The 6000-nt window shown below is 46.6% G+C and overlaps 1 protein-coding gene across 2 annotated transcripts in view; it reads left to right on the top strand.

Annotated features, from left to right (window-relative positions):
• The first annotated feature begins 656 nt into the window (after positions 1–656).
• Positions 657–6000, top strand: part of MBD6 (methyl-CpG binding domain protein 6) — a 70155-nt gene continuing 64811 nt past the window's right edge. The window contains exon 1 of one of the 2 annotated variants that reach the window (XM_044286905.1): positions 657–1081. The gene's annotated coding sequence lies outside the window, so the exon portion shown is untranslated. Of the gene's footprint in view, positions 1086–6000 lie in introns of both variants that reach the window. The other variant, XM_044286906.1, reaches the window with a different exon arrangement.

The raw sequence follows: 6000 nt of genomic DNA, 5'->3' as shown, positions 1-6000 counted from the left end.
AAAAAAAAAAAAAAAGGCGCAAATGTTATTTACATGAAAAAATGTAATTCACGTGAAACAAGTCATGGCTCAAAAAAAAAAAGGAAAATGCTCTGGTCAGGAAGGAGGGTAAAGGGCCTGGCCTTGAAGTGGTTAAGGTTTTAGTTTTTTTTATAGAAAATGTTCTCAAACAGCTGAGGCAGCCGGTCACCACACAGGTTCACCCGTTTTTTGCATTTTCTTCTCCTCTCATAATTGTGAAACGCCAGTAAGCAGAAGAGACGAGCCGGTTGGAGTACGAGCAGCGCTCTCCCGCCCGTCACTCCCCTCCTGTGTTACTTTTTATGTCACGGAACCGTTCGTGTCACCAGCCATTTTGTGCAGGTTACTGTAACCCTTCTGAGTAGAACTAGAATTCATCTTATCCGTCTCATTCTTCATAAAAGTGATTCTCGCGACTGGCGACAAGTCATTAACCCTTCCGCCTGTGACAGCAAAGGAGTTACAAAAAAAAAAAAAAAGCAGGAACGCTACGTATTGCATTTGCCCACAACCAAAATGGCGGCTCGCGCGCTCCTTCCCGGCTCCCGTAGTGCGGCTTGTGTATTGTGGGCATGGGATCCCCAGGGCTGCCCTCCGATCCTTTCGGCGCATGCGCAACAGGAAACTCCATGATCTGGCTCTGGAGCCCAGGGAAGGAAAAGAGCCACTGAGAAGAGAGAGGCAGGGGTAGCTGGGAAATCTAGTAGCAAGCACAGGCCTGAGCCAGCCAGCTGCATTACCTGCCCCACTATCCTCTAAGCGGACGGACCCCCGGGGGTGGTGAACAGGTTCTGTGGGCACTGCACGGAGCAGAGTGACACAACGACCCCCCACTGCCAGCCAAGAGGAGCCTGCTAAGGAGGGGCTGCTGCTGCCAGGACATCAACAACATCCCCAAACCAACAATAACAAGAATGAGAGGGAAGCAGTAACCCGGGGCAGGCTTTATTGCTCTTTGTTGTGGCATTTATTAACCCCCCCTGCTCCGGAGGCCTGGGAGGAAGGGGCAGCTGCTGCCTGTCATCCGCACGGTGCTGCCCACAAACTTCAGCTGCCGGAGGTAAGTGACAAGAGCATGTCACCTCTCCAGGTGTGGGGGCAGGGATAGGAAGAGCCCTGTCTGGGTCAGATGGACACAGCTCTTCTCTCCATGCTGACGGTCTCCCCTCTGGGGCTGCACAACCATTTCCAAGTCATTCTTATGATATCAGGACTTACCTGGCTGTGGGGCTAGAGTTGACACCGCAGTAATGTATGCCGTGCCCTGGGATGTGGCAAAAGGTACGTGGAACCGCGTCTGCAGAAGTTGTCCACTGTCTGACACGGCCACACAAGCTGCCGCTGTCAGTGAGCGCCATACGTAACATCGCCGGACCGTATACATCATCCCCATGCGTTTATGCGGACAGCACGCCAACCCATTCGTTTCTGACGGGCCATGCGCACGTCTGTATATATATTTTTCCGGATCCGTATGGCCGTTCCGCAAGTTATAGAACATGTCCTATTCTGGTCCACATTGTGGATGAGAATAGTCCTTTCTATTGATGGGAGTGAGAGAAACGCTGAAGGTATCCGTATTTTGTGGATTTGTGGTTTGCGGACTGAAATCCGGACACGTGTGCATGAAGCCCAAGGGTGTTTTGCGGTGGTTTTCAGCACTTTCACCTGCTGCAGATGTTAGCTCAAATTAGGCAGGCCACACAAGTGACTTTTTTTTCCAGCCGCTTTCTATATCCTCCTGGATAGAGAAAAAAAAAGTTTCAGTATGTAAAAAAATAAATAAAAATTTCTAGCAGTTTTTTTTCTCTATGCATAAGGATATGGAAAACGGCAAAAAAAAAAAAACCCCATCCATACATTTCATGTATAAAAACAAAACTAAACGCTAAAATGCCATAAACATTGTTTGCAGTATGGAGAAAAAAAACAACAACGTTTCTAGGGCTTATTTTCAGTCGTAAAAAAATGCAATAGTGAATTCATGTGTGTACGAGCCCTCAGGGTACAGGGGCTCTTGCACACCACCATGTGTGCCCCGTGCCCGTGTTGCAGCCTGCATACAGTGGGTCTGCAGTATAGGGCACCGGCCCTGTGCACTATGTCTCACGCATGGGAACCCATTGACTTGAATGGGTCCACAGTCCTCAAGATACAGAGAGGAAGCACTGCGGAGCGCTTCTGCAGGATTTTGGTCCATGCCTCCGCCCCTCAAAAAAATAGTGCCCATGCATTGTGGACTGCAATTTGTGGTCCACAGCAGTGGCATGGCGCATGAGCCCTTACAGCAGGCATCTCAAACTCCAGCTGTTGTAAAACTACAACTCCCACAATGCCCTGCTGTAGGCTGATAACTGTAGGCTGTCCGGGCATGCTGGCAGTTGTAGTTTTGCGACAGCTGGAGGGCCGCAGTTTGAGATGCCTGCCTTACAGGCTGCTAGATCTGCACTAGTGTTGGGCGAAGCAAACTTCGGATGCTTCACCCGACGTCGCTTCGTTCAAAACTCCGGAATAATACTGTACGGAGATCCGTCTCCGTACAGTATTAGAATATATGGGATCCAATGAGCCGAAGTTTGTTATTTGCGAAGTCGCGCGTGACTTGAGTTGATTCTTAAAGTGGAACACCACTTTAAAACTTGAAACCGAAACTCGGCTTCTGTTCCATCTGGTACCTCGAGGCCGAGCCCTACTTTAAAAATCAGCTACCGAAGTTACTCAATGAAGTCACGCGCAACTTTGCAAATAACTACGGTAACTTCGGCTCATCGGAGCCCATACATTCTAATGCACAGGCACAGACTGTGGGGCAGCCGCATGCGGATCGCGGACCCATTCATTTGGGTAGGATCCGCAAAAGTACCGCAAAATAGTAGTGCATGCGCTACTTTTTTGCAGTGTGGAGGAACGACTAGAAACACCACGGAAGCACTCCGTGGGTTTCCGATCCGTGCCTCCAGTCCGCATCTCTGTGATTGTTGTGAAAATCCAGGTGCAAAATGCAGTGTGTGCCTATGCCCTAAGTCAGGGGTAGGCAACCTCCAGCACTCCAGCTGTTGTGAAACTACAACTCCCAGCATGCATACTTGCTCTGCTCTTCTAAGAACTCTCGTAGAAATGAATGGAGCATGCTGGGAACTGTAGTTTCACAACAGCTGGAGTGCCAAAGGCTGCTGATCCCCGCTCTAAGGGACGGCTACACACGCCGACAATGGTCGTGGCCAGGATCACAGGGGCATCGCAGTGTAAAGGTAATCTCATAGAAATAAATGGTGTTCCGCTACTGCGACCCCTGATTTACCAAATTTATTTGCTATTCAGGAATTGCAGTTGTACACAAGCGACCCCCTTCAATTTTATGGGATCACCACTATACTGCGATGTCCCTGTGATCCTGGCTGCGACCAGGGTCACCATGTAGCATACCCTAAGGCCTCTTTCACACGGGCGTAGTGTGTGCGGGCCAGACAAGATGCGAGTGCAAAGCGTTTTAATGCGTTTTGCATGCACGTGAGAAAAATCGGCATGTTTGGTACCCAGACCCGAACCCGGACTTATTCACTGAAGTTTGGATATAGGGGAAAATATTAGCATTCTTAATACAGAATGCTAAGTACAATAGGGATGAAGGGGTTAAAAAATAAAAAAACAATAATTAAACTCACCTCATCCACTTTTTCGCGCAGCCCATCTCTTCTTCTTTCTTCTTCTTTGATGACCTGGGAGAAAAAGGACCTATAATGACTTCACTGCGCTCATCACATGGTCCATCACATAGTCCATCACCATGGTGATGATCGCAGTGATGTCATTTTAGGTCCTTTTTCTCCCAGGTCATCAAAGAAGAAGAGCTGGGCTGTGCGAAAAAGTGGATGAGGTGAGTTTAATTATTGTTTTAATTTTTTTTTAACCCCTCCATCCCTAATTTACTTAGCATTCTGTATTAAGAATGCTATTATTTTCCCCAAAACCATGTTATAAGGGAAAATAATAAAGATCGGGTCCCCATCCCGATCGTCTCCTAGCAACCGTGCGTGAAAATCGCACAGCATCCGCACTTGCTTTCAGATGCTTGCGATTTTCACGCAGTCCCATTCACTTCTATGGGGCCTGCATTGCGTGAAAAACACACGATATAGAGCTTGCTGTGATTTTCACGCAACGCACAAGTGATGTGTGAAAATCACTGCTCATGTGCACAGCCCCATTGGAGTGAGTGGGTCCGGATTCAGTGCCAGTGCAATGCGTTCACCTCGCGCATTGCACGCGCACGGAATTCTCGCCCGTGTGAAAGGGGCCTAAGGGTGCTTCCACACTTACTTTTTTATTTTTTATTTTTTCACATGAAATTCATGCTTTTTTTTTTTTTTTTTTTTTGTTTAGGGTACTTTCACACTAGCGTTTATTCTTCTCCTGCATAGAGTTCCGTCCCAGGGGCTCAATACTGGAAAAGAACTGATCAGTTTTATCCCCATGCATTCTGAATGGAGAGCGATCCGTTCAGGATGTCTTCAGTTCAGTCTTTTTGACTTTTCAGGACGGAGATAATACCGCAGCATGCTACGGTTTTATCTCCGGCCCAAAAACATGAACACTTGCCTGAATGCCGGCATTTTTTTTCCATAGGAATGTATAAGTGCCAGATCCGGCATTCAAATTGCCACATTGACGCATGCGCAGACCTTGAGAAAGAAAAATACAGGATCAGTTTTGCCGGATGACACCGGAAAAACAGATCCGGTATTGCAATGCATTTTTCTGACTGATCAGGATCCTGATAAGTCTGAAAATGCCTGATCGGTCAAAAAAAAATGACATGCATTTGCATACAGTTTGCCTGATCAGGCAGGCAGTTCAGGCAATGGAACTGCCTGCCGGAATCAAACAACACAAGTGTGAAAGTACCCTTAGAAAAAAATCGCAAGTAAGATGTGACTAAAAAGTCATGTTTTACTTGCCTATTTTTGAGGTTTTTCTTTTTTGATAGAAAAGTCCACAGGAAAATGTCTGAAAACAGTTTACAGGCAAAACCCCCAGAAAACTGTCTTACAACTCAACTACAAAAAAATGCCGCATTTGTAGGGTGTTCATAATTTCCTCACATTTGGCGTCTGCCTACTTCTTGCTGGCACAAAAAAACACAGTGGGGGAGATTTATTACACTGGTGTAAAGTAGAACTGGCTTAGTTGCCCATTGCAACCAATCGGATTCCACCTTTCAATTTTGACAGCTCCTTTGGAAAGTAAAAAGAGGATTCTGATTGGTTGCTATGGGCAACTAAGCCAGTTCTACTTTACACAAGTTTTGATAAATCTTTTGCAGTGTTTTTAGAAAAAAGACTGCGTTCACATCTCCATTTCGGAGATCCGGCTGCCTGATTGGCCCAGAAAAAAAAAAAAAAAAGTTGCATGTAAAAATTGCCGGATTTTAGAATGGAGATGTGAACAAAAAACAGAATCCCGTGCCATTTGCTGACCCCCTACTGGTGTGTTGTGTAGCTAAGAGACAAAAACCTTATTGCTGGACCATTCTGCTCCAAGCGCAGCCCAGGCCTCATGCACACAACTGTATCCGTTATGCGGTCCACATATCGCTGATCTGCAAAACACTTAAACTGGCCGTGTGCATCCTGCATGTCCCGCCATATTAACAATGCTTTCTCTTGTCCACAAAACGTTCTAACTTTTTTGCAGGACGGCGGATCGGATGCACAGATGCGGACAGCACACTTCTTTTTTGTGGCCCCACTGAAATGAATGGGTCTGCATCCGACCCGCGAAAATTGCTGAATGGAAGCGGACCAGAAATATGGTCATGTGCATGGGGCGTCAGTTTGAGTCAAAATATTGGAATATTTTCCTAACTTTTAGCTCCAGATGTGTTTTTACAGCGTGCGTATCTTACATTATGACAGATTGCATTAATGGAATATTCCTCTTGTGCCGTAAAGGACCCATTTACAAGAGTTTACCTCACAC

The sequence above is a fragment of the Bufo gargarizans genome, chromosome 3, assembly GCF_014858855.1.
Source record: "Bufo gargarizans isolate SCDJY-AF-19 chromosome 3, ASM1485885v1, whole genome shotgun sequence".
NCBI lineage: Eukaryota > Metazoa > Chordata > Amphibia > Anura > Bufonidae > Bufo > Bufo gargarizans.
This window is presented reverse-complemented; position numbering and strand designations above follow the sequence as displayed.